General features: G+C 45.4%; 1 protein-coding gene across 1 annotated transcript in view; it reads right to left on the bottom strand.

Moving 5' to 3' along the window:
• MEN1 (menin 1) overlaps nt 1-25,850 on the bottom strand; it is a 560,267-nt gene that overhangs the window by 481,588 nt on the left and 52,829 nt on the right. The gene's annotated exons all lie outside the window — the stretch shown is intronic.

Raw genomic sequence — 25,850 nt, 5'->3', positions numbered from 1 at the left:
AATAAGGATGTAACCCACTTGATGTCCAAATAGACCTTTTTCTTTTTACCATTGCCCCAATAGCGTTTTATTTGCACTTCCGTAGACACAGGAAGTTGCCAGGATACGAGCACTTTGTTCCCGCGCGCAATGATGTTTTTTTATGGCGAGTGGGTGGGGTTATCTCGCCCCTTGCCGTATAACCTTACTGGCCTCTTCCTGAAATGGGAATGAGGCTTGGAGCGCATATGCCGGTGCGCGATGACATCATCCACAACGACGCTAACATGTGACTGTTTTAGAAGTTTTGATTGGATGTTATCACATGTAATGCTGGCTGTAAGCACACTGACTATTCTTGATTGGCTGTTGCGTCCGCCCAGCGGCGGCACACACAGCTGATTGTTGTTTTGCAATTTCAATGTGTCTATATGTAAGCGTGGTGCCAGGCACAAGGCTGTATGCCCCAGTTGAAGGACCATCGTCCGAAACACATCGGGTTGCTGAGTCATTTGTGTCCTGTTACCACGCGGTTTTTATACCTTTTTGTGATCACTATTATTATTCACCATATTCGGTGTTTGTAAAGAATTTTCTCTTCCTGGCGTTTTTTAACAAACCTTTTATACCGGATTCATGCACTATGTGGAGACCTTTCTCTTTCTCCATATGATCTGATACCCTGTGCGGTGGTATTTGCACGCTCCAGCTGTCTGCTCTCCGAGAAGGTGAATTCATCTATCCGCCTGGGATTCGAGCACCACCATCCATCCACGGTTGCTCCAGATGGGACCATTGGAATCTACCACCATTGCCTCCTAGCAAGCACCCCCAGGATCAATCGATCCATAAGCCTGAATGACACTCCGCCGTATGGTGAGTGTGTCCACCCCCTCTGGTAAGCGTATTCACTTCTACTTACGTGTGGACCCTGAATATATGAAGACTACTTATTGATTTAAGAGCATCACCCACATGTTTCCCTTTCTCCTCACGAGAAATACCATGCTCCATTTTTTGATGAACTCCTCCAGTTATTGGAGATTGTTCCTTCACTCTATTTGTTTTGGTTTATAATCACTGCCACAAGTAATTTTTTACTTTATACAGGGTGATAGTTCACCACCCTGTCTTTTATAACACTTAGCGCTGCATTTATATTTATTTTTATTTCATTGCACGGTTTATTACACTGTTGATGCTGGCTGCTATTACTTTTATTTTTGTTTTTAGTAGCACAACTATTTATATTTTTTCATTTTTATAAAATAAATTTTCGCAAAAAAACACTTTCTAAATCCAATTTCATTTTGGTTTTTATTTAGGATTCATTCATTTTTCCATTTATTTTATTAATCATTTTTTATTGTTTCATTTTTTGCTGTATTCTATTGTACTGCATTTGTCTGTATGTATTTTTCCCATATATTGGATACTGTATCCTTCACAGGCTGCCTCCCTTCCCCCATTTTTTAAAATCTATGCATACGAGTCTTTCAAAAAAAACAATGTATGAATTATCTAACCAGTCTCTCTCACTCTGCAGTGTCCCGATCTGTCTAACTTTGGTCCACACGGACGCCGGGGGCACTCACGGAGCGGGCGAATAATCAATTGCCCTCCCCGTTTGCCTCTATAGGTGTTAGCCTTGGGATTGTTCTTGAACGGTGATAATTTATCCCTTACCTACTGGACAATGTTTCACAAATATGCCCTCTTGGACTCAACATATATAGTGAATGGTACTCATTAATTTACCTAATATATGGTCCTAAATCAATTGTTACACATTATCCCTTTTCCAAGATGGCATTTGCAGCTTCATGTGTCGTTCAGACACATCGTGCGCACTTCCATTGTTGACGCATGCGCATCGGCAACCGCTGACGTTTTCAACGCCATGCCCCTCGATGCCGCTACTCCTCCCCTTCCCACTCGTTCGCCGCCCCTTGGCTCCCTCGCTACTCTTCCGCATCACGGCGGTGACGCCAGACGCCGCCGTTGATGGAAGGGTATAAGAGCAGTGTGTATACCGCTACATTCTGCTGCAGGCTCTTCATCACAGGGGAGATTTTATGTCTCTCCCCCAACCTCTATGTTTGCTTGATCTCCACAATTGGTAAGCACCCCTGCACAGTCTTGTTCAACATATGCATAGGCTGTGTCTGAAGCTTCTTGGTTGATCAGTGTCTCTTTTGCTGTTTTTTGGTCTCTTAGAAACGACTTTAAACTTCACTGTCTGAACTTCATATGCATGACTCTCAGCTGATGAAGTAGGGCCCCCTAGTGGATTCTGATCAGTACATTGTTTCATTAATTGTCTATGAGGTGGTTGTGCCTCTTGTACAAAGATTTTTTGATTCTACTAAAAAGGTATTTTTCACTCTCCACCATAATGATCAGTATAGCTGCCCTCCTAAACTCATTAATCCCCAAATTAAACCTTCCCATTTCTTATTTATTTTATTTCTTTCCTTTGCATTAAGGATTACACTAACCTATACCCCTCTGTGGCCATATATGACGGGTACTGCAAATGTGTGAGAGAGACGCAGTTGAACTATCCTATACCATTAACGCCAATTATTGGCTTCGATTATTGAATTTGATCTTGTCTCATATATGAGGCAGCCTGGTAAGAATATAAATATAACTCTGTTATTGCTGTTCAATTTGATCAAGGAATACTTTTGGATGCCTTTTGAGCTGTACGATTTACTTTACAAGAGTATATTTTATTTTTGTTTTGTTCTTTTCTTCTATTATCTACAGTATACCTTATCTTATTATATTGCCAAAACTCCTGAGGAAGCTCCGAAGTGAGCGAAACATGTAGAGTGGCTGCATAGTCAAGTGGTATTTTTCGATCATTTGTCCATCAGTCGTAGTGGCGTCTTTGATATCCAAATATTGTTTTTAAGTGATAAATTGCTCTGTTCATATACCTGTTTTAAATATGTAAAATAAAAATTACTTTTTATGGATAAAGTCATACATGTTGTTCTATTGTATCTACTGCAGTATACGAGCACCTTAAAAGTCCCGGGGGTTTTTAACCCCTTTCCCCCTCTCCTCTCTTCAGCTGCACGAGTGGGCAAGGGACAGACTGGCCGACCAAGCTACAAGTATCCAAGATGTTACTCAAGACAAAACATCAGTAGAAAAGTATTACACCAGACTGTTACAAGTTTTTTTCAGATTTGGGGTTCACCACCCATAACAAGGCACACAGTCAGATGCTGTCTTCAGCCTTCGTGGCAGGCCTCAAGCAGTTAATCCGAAAAGGCCTAACCATGGCCCGACTGGAGTACCGTGTGTTGCCCCTAGACACCCTTCTTTTGGTAGCAAAGGGTCTGGAATCTTCTCAGACCACCAAGAAAACCACACCACTTATGGTTGCGGGGACTACTCCATACACACCGAGGCCACCACCAACCTGTTTCACCTGTGAAAATCCTGGACATTACAGAAGGGACTGTAAAGCGCCCAGACGCCCTAGGCAATTTCCCCCACCAGTGAACCCAAATGCACAAAATCAATATCCTCAACAACAGTACCAACATCAGCGGCAACAAGATCAAAACTCTGGACATCCCACCTCGGAACACCTGGATCTCCTACGCTAGGAATTGGGCAAGCCTGTGTCACTTACCCCTGTCATGGCAACCTCTTTAAAGAGCTCAGAAGGCCCATTAGCGAGGGTGACCCTACCCACTGAGGGACATCCAACCACTTTCCTAATCGACACAGGTGCAGCCAGAAGCGTGATTAGAGAAGAGGATTTACCTTACCACTCCTACCTTTCCGATATTGACATATCTTGTGTAGGGGGAATATGGAACACGCAGAACTAACCCGTTGACCTGCCCCCTACAAATTGGAAAGTACCCAGACCTTCTGGCTTGATTCGTTGTCTCTTCCACTTGTCCACTCAATCTTTTGGGAGCAGATGTACTGTCCAGACTTTAACAGATCCATCTTCAGAGAAGACAATGGAAGCTTACTGTCTCTTCTCCACTTGGCATCAAGGACAATTCTGCACTGTGTTCCATCCCTCTGCTAATGTCCATAGAAGAATTATCTACTACTGCAATTCCACCGGATGTGATGGACAGAATTCCAGATTGTCTATGGTCCACAGGAGCTGAGGATGTAGGACACTTAAAAGGTGCCACCAGTCATGTTGCAGTTGAAACCTGGAGCTCCCCTGCCACGGAAACCACAATACCCTCTAAAGTTAGCCCAATCTGCAGCTATTTCAAAGCATGTCACGGCCCTCATGTCAAATGGAGCCCTGATACCCTGTATTTTTCCATGCAACACATATCTGTTCCCTGTGAAGAAGAGAACCCCTAAGGGAGAACCAGACAACTACAGAATGGTCCAGGACCTCCGAGCAGTTAATGAAGCTACAGTCTTAGACACACCAATTGTCCCAAACCCTCACACTCTACTTGCGGGGGTGCCTCCAACAGCAACATACTTCACAGTGGTGGACCTTGCAAACGCATTCTTCAGTGTCCCCCTTCACCCCTCCTGTTACCTTTTTGCATTTACTCACGAAAAACAACATTACACCTGAACAATTATGCCACAAGGGGCACAGAACTCTCCAAGCCAGTTTGTAAAAGCTATGGCTACCATCCTTGACACATGGCAAAAGGATCACCCGCAAGTGATTCTCCTCCAATATGTTGATGACCTTCTCCTCTGTGTAGATGACTTACCCACTGCTGAAGTCACCTCAGAAAGCCTGTTGTGCTATCTTGCCAACCAAGGTTGCAAAGCCTCAAAACCCAAATTGCAGTGGTGCTCAACATCTGTCATTTTCCTTGGACACTGTCTGTCCCACGGAACAAGACACCTAACAAGAGAGTGAAAGCAATCTCAAACATTCCACTGCCACAAGGTCAGAAGCCTCTTCATGCCTTCCTCGGGCTGACCTCCTATTGTAGAGCATGAATTCCGGAAGCCTACTTACTGATGCAACCCCTTTATGATGCCCTGAAGTCAGACCCCTTCCAAATGTCCTCAGAGGCAATATCCAACTTTGAGGCCCTCAAACAAGCCATTTCATCAGCTCCGGCTTTAGGGCTCCCAGACTACGGAAAAACGTTCAAGCTCTTTGTATCCAAACGTCTGGGACATGCTGCAGGTGTACTCACCCAATCACATGGCAACCGCCTACACCCCATAGGATATTATTCCTGTCGACTGGATGCGATAGCAAGAGGAGGTCCATCGTGTCTGCAAGTTGTCTTTGCTGCACATGCCTTGCTTGACAAAACTTCGGACTTAGTCCTCGGACATTTCCTCATTCTGCTTGCTCCCCATGACATTGCTGCCATACTCAACCAGATCCAGCCGAAACATCTGTCCACTGCCAGACATTTGAGACTCCAATGCTCCCTCCTTCTACCGGACAAGATTACGTAAGATTATGTCAAACACTGAACCCTTCCACCCTTCTTTTACCTCCCGAGGGGGGGAATAGCGGAAGAGCCGCCGAGTCATGACTCGTCACCCCATGACTACTTTGAATTAATGCGGCTGGAAACCACACACCTCCCCACCGTGAGTGAAATACCCCTGCAGAATCCAGATCTAACAATTTTTGTTGATGGCTCCCAATTTGCTGATGAACGAGACAAATACCACACAGGATACGCGGTCACCACTGAAAACACGGTTCTACAAGCTGAAGCCTTACCATCAGTGATGTCTGCACAGGAGGCAGAGCTGCAAGCACTCACTACAGCATGTAAACTGACAGAGGGAAAAAGAGTCAACATCCTTACAGACTCAAGATATGCTTTCGGCGTTGCCCATGACTTTGGTGTTATCTGGAAGGCCAGAGGATTCCTGACAGCTGCAGGAACACCTGTGAAACAGTTCAGCTATCAAAGACCTGATGGACGCCTTACTTCTCCCAACCCAAGTGGCTATTCTGAAAGTAAAAGCACATGGCAAACTGAACTCGAAGGAAGCCCGAGGCAATCACGTAGCGGATTCAGCTGCCAAACAGGCAGCAAGCAGTCCACAGGAAGTGGAAAGCAGGGTGGTAGAAGAAGACCACCCTGTGCTTGCCTTACAGATTCTCCAAGTGGACAGAGTTTATCTGAAAGAACTACAGGAAGCAGCAAGACCGGATAAGAAGGAAAGCTGGAAGCAGAGGGGAGCAAACCTCAGGGATAGACTTTGAGTGCAACAAGAAACCTTGCTTGCCCAGGAATATGTACCCTGCTGTGGTACAATCACAAAACAAAGGGTTCCCCTAGGTGGACTTTTCCGGCACTTGCATGGGCAAAGAAAATTTATAAAAATAGAAAGCGTTTGTATATAATAAAAAACATATGATTTTATTCGTGTTGAAAAATACAATTGTTAAAAACAAGCAATAGATATCTAAGGTAACATAGTACAACTACATAGTAACCATGATGAGCCACACATAATGAGTCGTGATGAAAAGCTCTTCTCAAGCCCGACGCGTTTCGGGGTACTTAATATTTGTGAGGTCCTTCTTCAGGGGCATAGTTGAGAGAGAAGGGTTCATCTGAACTAATTGAAAGAGAATGAGAGGGAGGGGGGTCAAGTATTGGTAAGACTTTCAATAGGTATCTAATGGGAGGTTGGGATGACCGATTGATCACCTACCTGAAGATATATGATTGTTAGCTTGTGGAAAGAAGATTTTTGCTAAAAGCAAAGAGAGCCACGGAGAAAGGGCAGGATATGAGAGTGAGCAGTAGTGGTGTAGATAATGTGGATGCCGATACTTAGATGGTGAGAGATGCAGGTTGGTAGGCTGCAGTCACCATGGAGAAGTGTGACAATACTCCCGTCCCGCCCGACCCGGGCGCGCGCAAGCCAGAGCGGCGTGCTGAGGTCACAGGAAGGCGTCTCTAAAAAAGTATAAGAAAATATAAAGGGGACCTTAGGAGAGGATCCATTGTAAGCAGGTTGAAAGGTGGTAGGTGAATATAAAAATTAATAAACTAATAAAGACGGGGTTGGTAATGAGGAAGATGTGAAGGATAATATATATAAGAGCAGGAAAATTTAATGACTAAAATGCACCAAATAGGGGCCAACAGAGAGGGTCCAGCTCACATTGTATTAGAGTAGCAAAGTACATATATATATACATATATGGGTGTTAGCTTAAGGGTTAAACATACTACAGAGTAAAAGTAGATGCACAGATGCATACCTCAAAGTAAGTATATGGTATGCATAAGTAATGGAAAATTCCATATTATGTATTATGTAGCAGCTGGAATGATATAGTTGAATACAACACAATGGTATATGTGAAGTGTGTGAAGGACATGTATATTGTTGCAAAGTCCATATAAGCATGCTACCAATAGCCTGCAGGGACCAGAGTAAGAGCAGGCCAGGGAGTAGTAAGGTGTAATTGTAGAGCTGAGGGGGGGGGAAGTGATAACTATACTAGAGGCTTGGGTGCTAGGGTACAAAAGAAGTAAGAAGAGGTAACTAAAATATCATACCTTAGATGGAAATAATTGTAAGTGGAGACAGCCTCACAACCGAGCGTCCGGCGTGTGTAGCGCCTTGGCAGGGAATGAATGAGGCTGGTTTAAATGATGTAAAAATTCCAATCAGCTGGCGTCGGAATGAGGCACAGCTGTGTAATGGAGGGTGTAGGCAGAGACGTCCTATATTGACCCCCCGAGGCGAGGATGCGCGGCGCCGCCCCAACAGCGCATGCGCGAACGTCACGGCGTTTGGAGCTGCGTCGCGCACACCCGTCCCACCGGCACGGAAGTGCCACCCCGGCGAACTGCGCATGCTCGCCGGAGTGGCAACATGGAGGCAGTGGGCGTGGAGTGGAGAAACGCCCAAGTACCTCCCTAGGCGCCGCCCCAGGATAGAAAATCCTGTGGCGGCTTTCCGTGCCGGGCAGCCGCTCTAGCCACCCGCGCCTCGGGGGGGGGGGGCCGGGGGGAGGGGGAACATGTCACAATAAAAACCACAGGGGAGAACATATGGAGAATTGTGTACCAACAAGATGGGGTAAACTAGACCCGATCACAATTGTTTGTATTCCTACAAGCGTAAAGAAGTAGAGAGGGGGGAGGGGTGGAAAAAGAGGGGGGGGGTTTTGGAAAAGCATGAAGGATGTTGGACAAAGGACTAGGATGAGGAATAGACAATTCACCTACACCAAATCAACTTAATTTCTTAAGGGGTAAGGGGGAACTAAATTATACTGGAAACTGTAAGTGTAAAATTCTGCATGGGGAAATAAACATAATAGAATATTGCACAGTATGACAGCGATGGACAACAGGAAACTTAGAAACATGTGAAGGATATACATATACAGATGCTAACTAAGGATGTATAACGGACATAGGTAAATCGTATATAACCAATATATGAACAAAAAGGGGGTTCCCGAAGGGAACCGACCAAGCTGATAGTGTGTCCAGATACATGGTCCCCTAGGGTACCAACTGGAAAAACAATAGGGTAATGGATGATTGCATTGGAGATAATGAAAAGTAATTAGTCTAATAATGGAGTGGGGGGGGGGGGGGGAGAAAAAAAAAAGGGAGGAAAAAGGGGGAAGGAAGGGGGGGGGGGGGGGGAGCATGTATGTGACAGACGTACAGCTTGGTGTACAAAAATAATCAAAACCAAGGAAAAAACAACCAGATGCAGCAAATTGAAAAAATAGTTAGAGAACAAGGGATGTACTATAGTTATAGTTATAGTTCTAGTACTATATGTACTATGCTGTGGTACAATAGGCACATGGAGCTGCCCATCTGTCAAAGACTCTTATGAATTCCCTCATCAACAAATACTATGTAGCACCACTAATCACTCCACTGACAAGCAACTTCTGTAAGTCATGCACCATTTGTGCAAAATGTAACCCGGGACACACAGAGAAGACGCCACAGAAACACCTGGCAAAGCCCTTGTACCCTTTCCAGTGGATACAAATTGACCACATCCAAATGCCAAAGAGTGGACGATTTTAATACACCTTAATAGTAGTAGATATGTTCTCCGAGTGGCCAGAGGCCTTACCTGTAACCAAGAAGTAACCAACATAAAATGACTGCTAAGAAACTCCTCACTGAGGTGTGTAGGTACGGGGTCCCAGAAGTGATAGAGAGCGACCAAGGACCTGCCTTTACAGCATCAATAACCAAAGAAGTCTGGGCTGCACTGGGAGCTACCTTAGCGTTTCACACACCCTACCACCCCCAGATTAGCGGGAAGGTAGAAAGAATGAATGGCACCTTGAAAACCTGAATGCTCAAAATGGCCCACGAGACTAGTATGAGCTGGCTGGACAGTCTGCCCATTGCCCTGTTCAGCATCAGATACACACCAAGGGGAGAACACGCCCTATTCCCTTACGAGATTTTGTTTGGTTCAGCCCCTAGACTTGGTTGTTATTTTCCACAACAGTTACAACTGTAGTATGATGTGTTGACTAACCATTTAACCGCATTATCATGAAAATTAACCCAAATACGCGTCCAGGTGTTTTCTTCCATTCCATATCCTGAATTTTTGTTTAATATATTTTTATTAATGGCAGGAAGTCCAGTACAAAGAAATACCCATCACATGCTTGGGCACACAAAACATACATGAAATGTTGTAAATTCCAGAGTATACTGGGACAAAATACAAAGATAATTAAGCAAGGTATGGGTGATCAAAAAGCTTAAAGTATATTATTTGAAACAGGACCTAATCCTGACATGTTTTTCGTTTATAAAGACATCTAGACATTAAAAGTAAAATAGAAGAATAGGAAGGAAAAGAAAAGCACAGAGATGAAGCAAGAGAGAATGGGGGGGGGGGGGGGGGGGGGAATAGGAAGGGTGCCTACCTCAGCCAGAGCACTGCATTTTAATATATAAGCACTTTATGTGTTCAAAGCCAAAATTTCCGCATACGCTGCGGAATACTTGAAGGCGAACCACCGGGACCATATTTTCCTCCCTAAGTCTGATTTGTTTCTGAGGGAGAAGGTTAAATCATCCATATAGTACGTGTGGTCTACTTCACACATCCATTGGCGTAAGGAAGGTACCTTAGGAGTTTTCCAGAACCTGGGTGAGAGCTTTGGCAGCGTTTAATAAATGTGGTGTGATGGATTTTTTTACATGATCCCGTTGGTTCGTCTGTACAATGCAATAATACATGCCAGGGGTCATTAGGTATCTCCGAACCCTGGATTTCTTTTATCCAATGGAGGATGGTAAGCCAAAAGGGTCTGATGAGTGGGCAGAACCACCAGATATGGGCATGCGTCCCTCTCTCCCCACATCCCCTCCAACAGAGAGGTGAGTCCTGAGGAAAGAGCTTATTGAGTACAGCAGGAGTGTAGTGCCACCTGGTCAGAAGTTTATAATTAACTTCCGCTATTTGAGGACATAGATGATGCGTGAGAGAGTTGAAGGATGGAGGACTTCTGGGTCTCCGTTAGGGTCTTATGGAGATCCTTCTCCCAGTTGCGGAGGAAGCTAGGATATCCTGTAGTAGCCAATGATCTTAGTGATTTATAAAAATAAGAAAGAGGTTTCTCCACTGGGTGGTCGTCTACAAAGGCTGTTTCTATCACCGTTAAGTTAGACACATTGCGTAATGGCTTAGGGAGGGTTTTAATGAAGTCTGATAATTGCCAATATCTCCATTGATCCATAAGCGATGGGTTCGGAACCGTTGTGAGCTTGGAAAGAGGTAAAATGTCAGAGTCTTTAGTGACTTGATGTAATAAGACTGAGTTTCCAAGGTTCCAAGAGTGTAATCTGGGGTCAATGTTCCCGGGGGGAAAATACATGTGACCAGTTGTTGGCATAAGGGGGGAGTTGCATTGCCAGGCGTGCCTTTTACAAAGTAGGTCCCAGATCCGTAGGGTATAGCATGTGAGAGGAGACGCATCCCCAGACAGGTGCCTGGCTTTCTTCGGGATCCAGATTAAGGGATAGAGGTCAGAGCCCCCCAATGCCACCTCCAGTGACACCCAAAGTTTCGAATCTTTGTGATATTTCCAATCTGAGATTCTGGATAAAATGACTGCCAAAAAATATTGTTTGATGTCCGGAAGAGCCAGGCCTCCCTCCGCCTTTGACCTAGTAAGAAGCGGCCTGGTCAATCTGGGGCGACGTCTACCCCAGACAGATCTACAAATCATAGTTGTTATACGTGTAAAGTACTCCGCCGGAATTTGAAAAGGTATCATTTGGAACAAAAATATCAACCTGGGCAGTATGTTCATTTTTATCACTCCTATCCTCCCCAGCCACGAGTGTGCAAGTTGAGACCATCTTTGAAGATCGGATTTGACAGAGTTTAATATAGGCATAAAATTGGTTCGGAATAAAGAGGACAATGAGGGTGTGAGGAATATACCTAGATATTTCATGGCTTTTTTTTGCCAACTAAATGGGAAGGATTCCTGTAGGTGGATCGCGGTTTCTTTGGGGACTGAGATATTCAAAATTTCGGATTTTGTCATATTAATTTTAAAATTTGAGATTGGTTAAAGGTCAAGAAGGCCTGCATTAAATTAGGTAGAGTAATTCTAGGCTGTTGAATGTAAAACAAAATGTCGTCCGCATATGCGGCATATTTATGTTCAAAAGAGCCCACAATGATGCCATGTATGTTCGGGTTGTGTCTTATTGTTGATAAGAAGGGTTCTAGCGAGAGGGCGAATAAAATCGGTGAAAGGGGGCATCCCTGACGAGTACCGTTATGTAGTACGAAAGAATCACTTAGAGTGCCGTTAATTCTGAGTTGGGCTGTTGGATAATTATAAAGAGCTGCTATTTGGTTCAGGAAAAAAGGGCCCAGCCCCAGATGAGCCAGGGTCGCCATTTGGAACTCCCAGTCCACCCGGTCAAACGCCTTCTCAGCGTCTGTTGACAATAGCAGGGTGGGCTGGGAGGTCCCGCGCACATGTGCAATCAGGGAGAGGGTACGCAGAGAGTTGTCGCGTGCCTCTCTTCCGGGAATGAAGCCCGTTTGTTCGTTTGAAACCCATTTTGGGACTAAGGGAAGAAGTCTGTTAGCTATTAGTTTTGCGTATAATTTAGCGTCTATATTCAAAAGGGAGATTGGGCGATAACTACCGCAACAGCTAGGGTCCCTCCCTGCTTTGGGGATAATAGTGATATGTGCGTGAAGAGTTTCTGGTCTAATGGGATCTCCAGAGGGAATTGAGTTAGCATAGTTAGCTAGTCGTGGGAGCAGAATGTCCGCAAAAGAGCGATAATATGAGACCGTAAGCCCATTCGGTCCCGGAGCTCTGCCCGAGGCCATGGCCTTAAGAGAACTACGCAGCTCCTCCGTGGTGAATGCACCATCTAGGGTTGCCAACAAATCGTCTGCTAATCTTGGAAGTTTGGCCTGGGCAAGGTAGTCTTGTATAGCCTGTTTGCGGGTTACTTGGTCGGGTATATTATGTTGAACATGGTATAGTTGTTGATAAAACATTCTAAACTCTGCTGCTATTGCAGGAGTGTGGTGTACTAACTCATCTGTTCTGGATTTAACTTTAGCAATGAAAGTTGCAGCTTTTTTTTGTTGCAGAGAGCGAGCCAGCAATCTACCGGGCTTGTTGCCCCATTCGTACGTAGGTTGGGCCATGATGCGGAATTGCTGTTTTTGTTTGATGTGAAAGAGATTCTTCAAATCTTCTCTCTTTTTAGTCAGGGCCTCAAGCACCTGCTTTGCGAGGCCCGCTTTATGCTGTCGCTCAAGGGCGCCTATATCCCGGAGAAGCTCTGCTTGGCGCCGGTTCACACGGGGGCGACTTGTCAGGCGACCTAGCCGCCTGACAAGTCGCCTCCCGTTCTGTACAATGGAACCGTTCTAATCGGAGCGACGCAAGTCGCTCCGACTTAGAAGAAAGGTTCCTGTACTACTTTGGGGGCGACTTGCATAGACTTCTATACAGAAGTCGTCTTGCAAGTCGCCACGGCAGTCGTGTGCAGGTCGCCTCGGTGAGGCGACCTGCAAGTCGTGCCGCTTCTAATGTGAACCGGCGCTTGCTGTGTCGCTCTCTTTTTTTTTTTCTAGCCCCTAGTTCAATAAATTTTCCACGTATGAAGGCCTTATGGGCCTCCCAAAGTACTCCCGGGGAAATCTCTGGGCAGGCATTGTCTCTGAAGTACTGTACCAGCTCATTGCAAATAGCGGCAGTGTCAATGTCTTCCGTGAGTAAATGATCATTCAGTTTCCAGTTTACATTTTTAATTGGGATAGATGGGATTTTTATCTGAAGGATAATTGGTGCGTGATCTGATAGTGTGGAGGTTTCTATTTTTGAATCCATGATAAGGGGAAGATGGTGGTGATCAATAAAAAGATAATCGATGCGCGAATAGGAGTGATGTAAATGTGAGAAATGAGTATAATCTCTCGCCTTAGGGTTGAGGATTCTCCAGACGTCCATTAACTAGGCGTTGTGTAGATGTTTACGTATGAGTGTTAAGCGTCTGTGTGTGATACAAGATGTGCCTGTGGACATGTCAATAGGGGGCTCCAAGGGGGCGTTAAAGTCTCCTGACAGTAAGATACAGCCCTGGGCGAAATCTGTCAGTTTAGTAAGGGTGGCGGCCAAGAAGCCAGTTTGGTCTCGTTTGGGAGCGTATAACGTAGCGATAGTGCATGACATACTGCCCAGTTTGCCTCTAATAAACAGAAATCGCCCCGAAGGGTCACCTACCATAGACTCGAACGTGAACGAGGTACCCCTGCGGAAGCCAATGGCCACACCTTTTGACTTGTGAATATCAGAAAGGCTGTAGTACCACGTGGGGTACATTGAAGAAAAAAGTTTAACTGTTGTAGTGTGTGTCAGGTGGGTCTCCTGCAGGCAGACAATGTCAGCCCACAGGCAATCCAGCTCTCTAAATAAATTGTGTCGTTTACCTGGAGCGTGCAGTCCTCGGACGTTAAGTGAGAGTAAGTTGAGCTTAGCCATTGACTCCGTCAGGGGGAACCCGCTCCATCCACTCTACGAGCCCATCGGATCTGAAGCAGACACCAATAGAAGGGTTAGGGAGGGAGTGGGATGGGGCAGAGGGAAACCAGGAGAGGAGAAAGAAGGGAATAGAAAGGGAGAAGGAAGATAAGAAAAAAGGAAGTAGATTACCAAATTGCATCATCACAATCACCACCCAATCTATTTTTAGGCGGTAATCTGCACGCAAAACACTGCAGTGCGTGATAGGGGTAAATCGCGAGCCCCGCACCCTCGGAACCCCGACCCCTTGGGGGGCGGGCTCACGAGTGCACGGGACCCCCCGACACCCCTTGGGGGATGGGTCTGCCGCCCGGCACGACAAACAGAGAGCGCTCAATGTGGCGCATTTGTCTGTCCCAGAGCTCCGGAGCCAGCACAAACAAAATGTTGTTATACAAATCCCAAGAAGCATTTTCTATGCACTTCAAACTTAATCTTATAAGACAGTAAGCCAAGTAAACCCGTTAGGGTTACTGTCCCGGTAACCTTTAGCTATGTTTCTCTAAACAAGGGAGCCAATAAGATTCCATAACGTCAAAAATGTGAAAAAATTAAGAAAAAAAGAAGAGTTTTTTGATATGCAAAACACCAGAAAAAACACTTTTTTGTACGGATCAATAAAAGTAAAAGCAGATGAGAACAAGATCCGTTATAACGGATCAAATAGCTTAATACTTGCGGCTACCACAGAGGACATTCTGTAACAGGCCAGAGCCAGGATCATTTTGCATCCGTATGGGAGTCATCCCACTTGTGGTGGGGGTGATCCGGAAGACCCCGATCTACGCTTGTGGTCCACTTTCTGCCACCGTGGTTCTGCAGAGGAGGTGGGAGAAGGGATGAGATCTTGCCATCCGGGAAACTCTGGTGTGGGTATGTTGAGATCAGAACAGAACTTTTCCAGGTCCTCAGGGAAGCGAAGTGTCACTGTCTTGCCCTCCTTGTGTGCAATGAGTGAAGCAGGGAACCCCCAGCGATAGTTAATCGATGCTGCACAGAGCTTTTCGGTTAGGGGACGCAGAGCCCTGCGTCGGTCCAACGTTTCCCTGGCTAAGTCTGGGAAGAATAAGAGGGAGGCCCCGTCAAAGTCCAATGGTGATTTTTCTCGGGCCTTCCTCATGATTATCTCTTTCTCCTCAAAGTAGTGCAGCCTGCATATAACGTCGCGCGGGACCTCTGATGACATATTGCGGGGGCGGAGGGCCCTGTGAGCCCGATCTATTTTCAAAGGAAAGTCTGCTGCCTGACCGAGCAGGCCGTTAAATATACCCCGCAGGGAGGGGAGGAGGTCGTCATCTCCCGTGGCCTCTGGCAACCCTCTTATCCTGATGTTGTTCCGCCTGTTGCGGTTCTCTTGGTCCTCGATCTTGTAGAGGGCCATTCTGTGCGCAATAGAGAGGGTGCGGGTGGTGTTCTGCAAGGCCCTAATGGCGGCCGCGTGACGATCCAACCGTAGCTCGGTCTCCTCCACTCGCTCTAACACGTGCGTAAGATCCGACCTCACCGCGGAGAGCTCCTTTTTAATCGAGCGCTCCAGACCCGCGAACAAGGAGGCCAGCTCTGTTTTGGTGGGGAGATCACTCACGAGCGCCGCAACCTCAGGGTACTTAGAGGCGCCTTCTTCTCCTTCTGAACAGGCCGAAGTGGCTGGGGAGTGTCTCCTAGTCTCCGTTCTATGGCGGGAGGCGGGGCACGAACCGCGAGGAGAGCGGCCTAGTCCATCCATATCGAGGGAGTCCTCTGGATCGGCGGCCAGGTAGCGTTTTATGGATCCCGAAGGGGTTCCTTTTTTAGGCAGGGACTTGCCTGATCTCTTCCGCATGGCGTGCAGGCTTGGACCGGGTGGAAATCTTGGGTTAAGCCGGTAAATAGTAGCGCCAGCGCCGGAGCTCAAGGAGGACACGTCTTTACCGCTGCATGCCGAAACCACGCCCATCTCCATATCCTGAATTAGATACAGGTACACACCAACTACTGCCTGGAGATTGGGTGCTGGTAAAGAAATTTATGAGAAAACACTCCCTTGAACCAAGATATAATGGTCCCTTCCAGGTCCTGCTGACCACAATCACATCTGTAAAGTTGGCTGGGAAGAACACTTGGATCCACCCCTCCCACTGTAAATAAAGTCCCAAATCCTGAGGACAAGACATTGACTGCACCATGATGTCTATATTGTATATCCTTTTTATATCCTTTTCTTGTTAAATCTGGTGAGGACCCAACAGGTGGCTATCACTAAGAGGAGTGGCTCCTGAGGGAAGTTTTGACCCACATGTGTATATAAATGGCATAGGCATGTAATAAAGTCCCAAGGGGCGTCCCAGATGAGTTTAAAGCCTGAGACCAAGTAAAGGCAGGTTTTGAGTCTCCGATTCCCATAATCACTGTCAGCAAAAATGTAGACTGGATAAATTACATATATTACAACCAGAATTGTGAATTACACCAGAGATGCCCTACAGGGGATTGCTGACCAATTAGCCTCCACATCTTACATGACATTTCAGAATAGGATGGCCTTGGACATTATTTTAGCGGAGAATGGGGGTGTTTGTAAAATGATAGCAGGTACAGGGACATACATACATCCCTAACAACACCGGTGCAAATGGTAAGGTCACCCTGGCCATCAAAATGTTGGAAAGCCTATCAGTAGAGCTGAAGAAGAATTTAGGTATCCAGACCCATGGGACCAATAATTTAGCTGGATGAGCGGGTGGAAAAATATGTTAGCCCAAATAGGTATAGATAGCTGTTTTCATCATTTTGATCATCCTCGCTCTGATGGTTTGTTGCATCCTACCTTGTCTGAAGAAGTTAGTGCAGAAAACTGTGGAAAATAGCACCCCAACCTTTTTGAACCAAGAAGGAGGAGATTTTGATGGGGCAGATGAGAAACCTTACACTCCATTGCAGTCCCACCCTGTGAAGTATAATGTCATTAGGGACAGCATCTGACTTCCTTATGTGCAAAGTCTGTTGCAAGGGGAGTGATGGAAAAGCCATCAACCATCTAATGTGCAGCACAAAAGATTTCCAAGGTACATACGGACAGATGAGTTAGGATGGTTAGGGACAGTTGAAAATAGTCATTTTAAGGGGGGACTGTGGTGGATTAGGTAAAATGCCCATTTTCTATTTCTAGCTTTTATACAAAGTCTATATTTTTGTGTATACAAGTGCTTCATTAACACCTTGCTCAAAATGGCCGCCAGCACCCCCTCCCATCGAATGCAAGAATGCATAAATTAAGATGGCGCCTTCACTCCAAGACTACACCCAAGAGATGACACCTAAGGGTCTGGAAGAAGCTCACCTTATATGGACATGGCCAATCACAAGCTACTAAAGTCTAGATAACGCTATGTTAGTGCTGTACTCCCACGTTGCATAACTCACTCACATATAAAACCCTGTGTAACCAGGAGGAATAAAGAAGTATCACATATCTGAACACAGTCTCAGTGTGTGGTTCTTCATGATGCATGCATCAGATTACAAAGGCCCAAATTAGGACGGGGATAGATACTCACCAGACGATTAGTCTGATCTATTTCAGCTGCAAGTATGCATATGCAGTGTTCAAGAAATAACCTGTCAATACGATAATTTTTTTTTTTTTTTTTTAACACTTATGTCTTTATTTTCCCAAGAATTGTGGGAAAAAATTACAACTTCAAAAAACTCACCATGCCTCTTACTAAATACCTCGGACTGTAGGGCAGCAACTAACGATTATTTTCATAATCGAATAGTTGGCCGATTATTGTTTCGATTAATCGGTTAATAACCTTAGAAAAAAAGTGTGGTGTATAATTTAGTTATTATTATTATTATTATTAATAATAATAATAATATGTAAAGTTTTTTTTTTAAAAAAGGCAATTTATTCTTAAATATGTCTATGCAGTAGTAAATATAAATAACCAACTATATGAAGTATATTGAACCAAAAAAGCACCGTTTTACGTTAAAAGTCCTTGACCCTTTCCAAATACGCAGCGGCTGAAAAAGCATAGATGTGAACTTGCCCCATAGGAAACCATGTAAATGAACTGTAGTGCGTTTCTGCAAAAAGCACCAAAAAACACATAGATGTGAACCAGGTCTAAGACGTTTAGTAACATAATGGGGTTAAAAAAACTAAAATTAGCCCTTTATAGTACAAAAAAAACCAGATAATCACTACTGTGAGGGGTTCATTTTTTTTTACTGTAGAACTGTGAAAGTAATATTTACAGTAGCAATTATTTGCTCTTTTTGTACTATAAAGGGCTCATTTTAGTTTTTTTTACCCCATTATGTTACTGGCCGATTAATCAATGAAAATAGTAATCGATTAATTTCATAATCAATTAGTTGACGATTAATCGATTAGTTGTTTCAGCCCTATTGGACTGTCTACTTTCCAAAATGGGGTAATTTGGGGTATTTGTACTTTCCTGGATTGTTAGACCCCTTTCACACTGAGGGCGTTTTGCAGGCGCTATAGCATTAAAAACAGCGCCTGCAAAACGCCCTAAAACAGCTGCTCTATGCACTCCAGTGTAGGAGCGGTGAGCTGGCCGGGGCGTCAGAAAAAGTCCTGCCAGCAGCTTCTTTGGAGCGGTGAACTCACCGATGCTTCCTACTGAAATCAATGGGGCAGCGCTGCGTTACCGCTGGCGGCATTTTGCGGGCGGATTTAACACCTTTTTGGCTGCTAGCAGGGGGTTAAAACCGCCCCGCAAGTGGCTGAATAGCACCGCTAAAGCGAGGATAAAGCAGCGCTAAAAACAGCGCCACTTTATCGCTGACACCCTAGGGGGTGCAGTGTGAAAGGGCTATTAGTGTCTTAAGAAATGATAGGCCTTCAGTACATCAGGTGTGATCAGATGTGATCAGTTTTCAGTGATTTGCACCCTAACTTGTAGATTGTATAACTTTCACACAGACCAAATAATATCCACTAATTTGGGTTATTTTTACCAAAGATATGTAGCAGTATAAATTTTGACCCATATTTATGAATAAGATGAGCTTCGAACATCGGCTGTTCGCCAGTTCGCCGAACAATTTGGGGTGTTCGTGGCAAATTCGAAAGCCGTGGAACACCCTTTAAAAGTCTATGGGAGAAATCAAAAGTGCTAATTTTAAAGGCTTATATGTATGGTATTGTCATAAAAAGTGTTTGGGGACCTGGGTCCTGCCCCAGGGGACATGGATCAATGCAAAAAAAAAAAGAAGTTTTAAAATGTCAGTTTTTTCGGGAGCAGCGAGTTTAATAATGCTTAAAGTGAAACAAGAAAAGTGTAATATTCCTTTAAATTTCGTACCTGGGGGGGTGTCTATAGTATGCCTGTAAAGGGGCGCATGTTTCCTGTGTTTAAAACACAAAAACTGATAGCAAAATGACATTTCAAAGGAAAAAAAAAAAGTCATTTAAAACTACTCGCGGCTATTAATGAATTGCCGGTCTGACCATACACATAAAAGTTCATTGATAAAAACAGCATGGGAATTCCCCACAGGGGAACCCCAAACCAAAATTTAAAAAAAAAAAAAAAAAAAAAAAAATGACCTAGGGGGGGTCCCCCTAAATTCCATATCAGGCCCTTCAGGTCTGGATAATAAGGGAAACCCCAGACAATTTTTTTTTTTTTTTTAAATGGCGTGGGGTCCCCCTCAAAATCTATACCAGACCCTTCAGGTCTGGTATGGATTTTAAGGGGAACCCCGGCCAAAAATCCATACCAGACCCTTATCCGAGCACGCAAGCTGGCAGGCCGCAGGAAAAGAGGGGAAGGGCGAGAGAGCGCCCCCCCCCCCTAAACCGTACCAGGCCACATGTCCTCAACATTGGGAGGGTGCTTTGGGGTAGCCCCCAAAACACCTTGTCCCCATGTTGATGGGGACAAGGGCCTCATCCCCACAACCCTTGCCCGATGGTTGTGGGGGTCAGCGGGCTCATCGGAATCTGGAAGTCCCCTTTAACAAGGGGACCCCCCAGATCCCGGCCCTCCCCCCTGTGTGCAATGGTAAGGTTACTATTCACAACAAAAATGTCAAAAATGACAAGAGACAGTTTTTGACAATCCTTTTATTTAAATGCTTCTTCTTTCTTCTATCCTCCTTCGGTTTCTTCCTCCATCTTCTTCTTCTGGTTCTTCCTACGGTGTTCTCATCCGGCATCTTCCCTTCTTCTCGGGCCGCTCCGCATCCACCATGATGGGAGGCTCCCGCTGTGTGACGCTTCTCGTCTTCTGACGGTTCTTAAACAACGGAGGGCGGGGCCACCCGGTGACCCCGCCCCCCTCTGACGTCACAGGGAATGCCACAGGGAAGTCCCCGTCAAGTCCCCGTGCGTCAGAGGGGGCGGGGTCACCGGGTGGCCCTGGCCCTCCGTTATTTAAGAACCGTCAGAAGAGGAGAAGCGTCACACAGCAGGAGCCTCCCATCATGGTGGATGCGGAGCGGCCCGAGAAGAAGAAGGGAAGAAGACGCCACAGAGGAAGATGCTGGACAAGAACACCGGAGGAAGAACCAGAAGAAGATGGAGGAAGAAACCGAAGGAAGATAGAAGAAGCATTTAAATAAAGGAATTGTCAAAAACTGTCTCTTGTCATTTTTAACATTTTTTACACTTTTTTTGTGAAATGGTAGGGGTACTTTTGTACCCCCCTTACCATTTCACATAGGGGGGAGGGCAGGGATCTGGGGGTCCCCTTGTTAAAGGGGGCTTCCAGATTCCGATAAGCCCCCCACCCGCAGACCCCCACAACCACCGGGCAAGGGTTGTGGGGATGAGGCCCTTGTCCCCATCAACATGGGGACAAGGTGTTTTGGGGGCTACCCCAAAGCACCCTCCCAATGTTGAGGGCATGTGGCCTGGTACGGTTCAGGAGGGGGGACGCTCTCTCATCCCCCCTCTTTTCCTGTGGCCTGCCAGGTTGCATGCTCGGATAAGGGTTTGGTATGGATTTTTGGGGGGACCCCACGCCATTTTTTTTTATTTTGGTGCGGGGTTCCCCTTAAAATCCATACCAGACCTGAAGGGTCTGGTATAGATTTTGAGGGGGACCCCACGCCATTTTTTTTTTTTTTAATTTTGGCAGGGGTTCCCCTTAATATCCATACCAGACCTGAAGGGCCTGGTATGGAATTTAGGGGGACCCCCCCACCACGTCTTTTTTTTTTATTTTGTCGGACCGGCAATTCATTAATAGCCGCCAGTAGTTTTAAATTACTTTTTTTCTTTTGAAATGTCATTTTGATGTAAGACTGTTCTAAACACAGGAAACATGCGCCCCTTTACAGGCATACTATAGACACCCCCAGGTACGAAATTTAAAGGAATATTACACTTTTATTGTTTCACTTTAAGTATTATTAAAATCACTGCTCCTTTTGCATTGATTCATGTCCCCTGGGGCAGGACCCAGGTCCCCAAACACTTTTTATGACAATAACTTGCATATAAGCCTTTAAAATTAGCACTTTTGCTTATTCATGTTCGTGTCCCATAGACTTTAACGGTGTTCGCGTGTTCGAACAAATTTTTTGCCTGTTCGCATGTTCTGGTGCGAACCTACCACAGGGGGGTGTTCGGCTCATCCCTATTTATGAGGAAAAATTACTTATTTGCAATAGAAACTAAAAAAAAAAAAAAAAGTTTTTTTTTTTCTCAAAATGTTCTCTCTTTTTTCGCTTATATCGCAAAAAATAAAAAAACCATGGGTGATTAAATACCACCAAAAGAAAGATTATTTTTGTGAGAAAAAAATGATAAAAATGTTGTTTGGATACAGTGTAGCATGACTAATTGTCATTCAAAGTGTGAGAGCACTGAAAGCTGAAAATTGGTCTGGGCAGGAAGGCGTTTAAGTGCCCTGTATTGAGGTGGTTAAGAAAACAAACATGTTATACTTCCCTCCTCTGTGCAGTTGGTTTTGCACAGAGTGGTCCTGATCCTCCTCTTCTGGGGTCCCTCAGCAGCGCTCCCGCCTCCTCCTGTTCCCAAGTGCCCTATTGGAGAGCCGCTCTCCCTCAGGACACTCATGCGGGCACGCTCCCCTGCCCTGCTGTTGTGTCTATTGACACAGACAGCAGAACTCGGCCCTGCCCCCCGGCTACTGCATCACTGGATTTGATTGACAACAGCGGGAGCCAATGGCTGCAATGCTATCAATCTATCCAATCAGGACTCGAGACACCAGCTGGAGCTGGTGTGCTCGTCCCCGCCGCTGGAAAGACCGGTTTCAGGCAAGTAAAAGGGGGGCAGCTGCAGCACAGGTTTTTCACCTTCAGCCCTGGAAGGATTTTTCCCCCTTAACCCTTTCACTGCCAGGTCCATACGAACCTAAAAAGAGGCGGTGGGTGGCCAAGTCCATATGCCGGACGGACCTCTTATCTCCCTCTCCTATAAGCTTATGGTCACTTTAAAAGACCATAACCCTCTTTTTTATAATTGTTCTGAACAGTTCTATAACTCTGATCAGCGGATTACAACCCAGTGATTAGAGTTATTAACCCCTAATGTGACCCCCCCCCCACGCCACTGCCTCCCTGTCCCCTGCCTCACCTCCTGTGGCTAACTTCCACTTATAACTACTCCCCCCACTCTCCTCTCTTATCCCCTTCGTCTCCCCTAACACTAATTACCCCCCTCCACCCGATCCGCCCCCCCCCCCCAACAAACCCGCTCCCCGCAGCCACCATCATTAGCCGGCATCCCTCCTCTGCCGCTCCCCCTGGCTTTAGGTGCTGCATGGGGCTTGGGGGGGGGGGGGTCCAGATGTGTCCCCACCAATACCTCTGATCACCCCCCTCCCCCAAATGCCCCCGCACCTCCGTTTCATGGTGTGTGCGGCATCCCTCTAACTCCTGGATAAACACTCCAACCTCCCCTATCGAATAAGCTTTACCTGCTCAAACTGATCTCCTAATTCATAAATGGTCCAGCCACGACTCCTTACACTTGACAGATTTAGTTTAAGTTGGCCAGATAAAAACCTTCCAAGACCTCCAATCAGAACTAGTAGTTGGCACAGAATTAGATCATCAACTGCTGCAAATAGCATACTGCCTTAACCACAACCGGCATCTCTTAACTCCCATCCCTACAGCGGCACAATCCTACTATTTACCCAGCTCTCCAGGGACTAAAGGAATTTCTTTATTTTACAACATGTTACAAGAAAAGACGCACTTCCAACACTCCCTTGTCTTAATCAGTGGGAACGAGATTTAGATAAAAAAACACCTAGATTCACAATGGCGAAAAGCCTTACAAGCCACATATGGAGGTCACAAAAATGTACTGCTCTGTGGGAACTCACACAAAATATTGCACGAAGGAGATACCTAACCCCGGATTGGTTAGCAAAATTTCATCACAACACCTCTCCCAATTGCTGGAGAAGTTGCGGCAAAACTGGTTCATATTCTATGCGAATGCCCACACTTAACACACTACTGACAAAACGTTTTCTCCCTCCTTTGACAAGTCACTGGAATAAACGCCCTCACCTAAACTAGCCCTACTGAACCTAAATATTGAATCCCTACCAAAAATACACAGGAAAATTAGATCACATACTCTACTTGCTGCTAGGAGCAACATCACCAAATTATGGAAAAATGCCAAACCCCCTGAAATTTTAGACACTATCAACATGGTTCAGACCCACCACTTTTACAAGATTCTTTTAGCGAAAGATAGCTCATGCAACAGGCTGAGACGAATGTGGAGCAACTGGTCAGCTTGGTATAAAACTAGGGTGGATTTGATTTAAATCAAGTCTATTTAAATCATGATTTAAAAATCACTAGTAAAAAGGCTTGATTTAAATCAACTCGATTTAAATCAACATTTTTAAAGAGCAATTGTCATCTCTGTCCCGCAGCGGCTCCTCCCCTGACCCGCTGTTGACTCGCCGACAGTCCCATTTAATTTAATGGGACGGCTGGTGATGCAGCAGTGACACAATAAGGTGAGTGGATACCTGCTAATAGGCGCTGCCATGGATGGATCTGAAATGATAGGTGCTCTTAAAATGTAAAAAAGACTAATTCTTGCTGGTAGTTAGAATCTTTAACCGCTTGATGACCAGCCGCCATTATACTGCAGAAGGTCAGCACGATCCCACGAGCCGTGGTAGATATACGTCGGCTCCTTTAAGCGGGATAGCAGGCGCGCGCATGTGCTCGCTGCACTGCGGGGGTGCTGATGCTCGTGGACGACGGTCGCGATGACCGCTGGCCACGAGCGATCGCGGGTACAAGAGGCAGAACAGGGACGTGAGTGTGTAAACACACAAATCCCTGTTCTGTGAGGAGAGACAGATCGTAAGTTCCTAATAGCTAGGAATCACGATCTGTCATTTCCTCTAGGTCAGTCCCCTCCCCCTACCGTTAGAAACACACATGGAACACAGTTAACCCCTTGATCGCCCCCTAGTGTTAACCCCTTCCCTGCCAGTGACATTTTTACAGTCATCCGTGCATTAGATCCAGCTTTGTCTAATCTGGTGGCGCTCACCCCCTCCTTCCCCTCCAAGGCAGCCTATATCGGTGTATAACACGCACCCAAGATCTGCCCCCTATTTTCAGGGGGAAAAAGTGAGTGTTATACACCGATAAATACGGTAATTAAAATTTCTCAAAAAAATATGAGGTGGTTTTCATTTTTAACTTCCTGTACAGCTTTCAGAGTTTTAATTTAGTTTTAACTAATTTTTAAGGTCCCAGGATATTTGCACAAATGTTTATTTAAACAATATTTTTGCAAAAAATACACTATTATTATTAGCAGTTAAAAACACAGCAAATTTTACAAAAATCCTACTAAATTTAAAAGCTCAACCTCTATTGAGTTACTAACAAATTTGTAAATTTTAAATTGCACCTTTAATGGGGAAAATCGAAACATATGCAAAAAACTGTAAATAATCAAAAATTTCTCAAGAAATCTGGGAGGTTTTCATTTTCCATGTACAGCTTTCAGAGTTATAAAAGACCCCCCCCCCCCCCACCCAAACCATTTATTTTCTGAAAGCACATGACCAGGATAATACAAAGAAGGTGCTACTGATTTTTAAAACCCTGCAATATTTGCGAAAATGTTTATCAAATCACTATTTTCACTAAAAAAAAAAAAAACACAAATCCTTATTTGGACACAAACACAGCATAACTTACAAAATTCCTGCTAAATTCCTACTAAGGCCTCATGTACATGGGGTATACTAAAGCATATGCCAATGGAAGGCAGTGTTTACCCGCATGGGGATGCACAGGTGTCGTGTGCATCCCTTTGCAAGCACTCCTTATTATGTCAGTTGGGACGCAGCAGCAGCAAGAACAGATCTGAAATCTGTGTGGGTGTAGGCGCATGGCCCCAAAACACAGAAAGTGTGTGAGTTCAGAGACATGCACCCACATGGCTGTCAAGTGTTGGGAGCAATGGCTATGTCCATACATCCACTGTGTCCTAATTGACACGGATAGGACTGCCTGCAGAGGAATGGGGAAGCGCTGCAAACACCCTGCAACTGAATGCAATGGACGCAGGTGCAGCGCATTTGTCAGCAAAAATGGGGTTAAAACAGGTGGTGAGGAGGCGTCGACTCGCTTTTTCATCACCTGTCATTAGTCACCGGAGTGCCATCCGAACGAAAATCTTCCAGCGGCGGTGCTGCATGGGGAGGTCACGCAGTTACCAGCAGGAGAGAAGCTGAGAAGCTGATAAATGCAGAGCCACAAGAGATCCCTGCTGGCTCGGGGGAATCGGACGGTGCTGGGAGGGGGGGGGTGTATCGGTGCTGGGGGTCCAGGAGCTAAATAGAGGAGGAATGCAGGT

The sequence above is a fragment of the Aquarana catesbeiana genome, linkage group LG11 (assembly GCF_042186555.1).
Source record: "Aquarana catesbeiana isolate 2022-GZ linkage group LG11, ASM4218655v1, whole genome shotgun sequence".
Taxonomy (NCBI): domain Eukaryota; kingdom Metazoa; phylum Chordata; class Amphibia; order Anura; family Ranidae; genus Aquarana; species Aquarana catesbeiana.
This window is presented reverse-complemented; position numbering and strand designations above follow the sequence as displayed.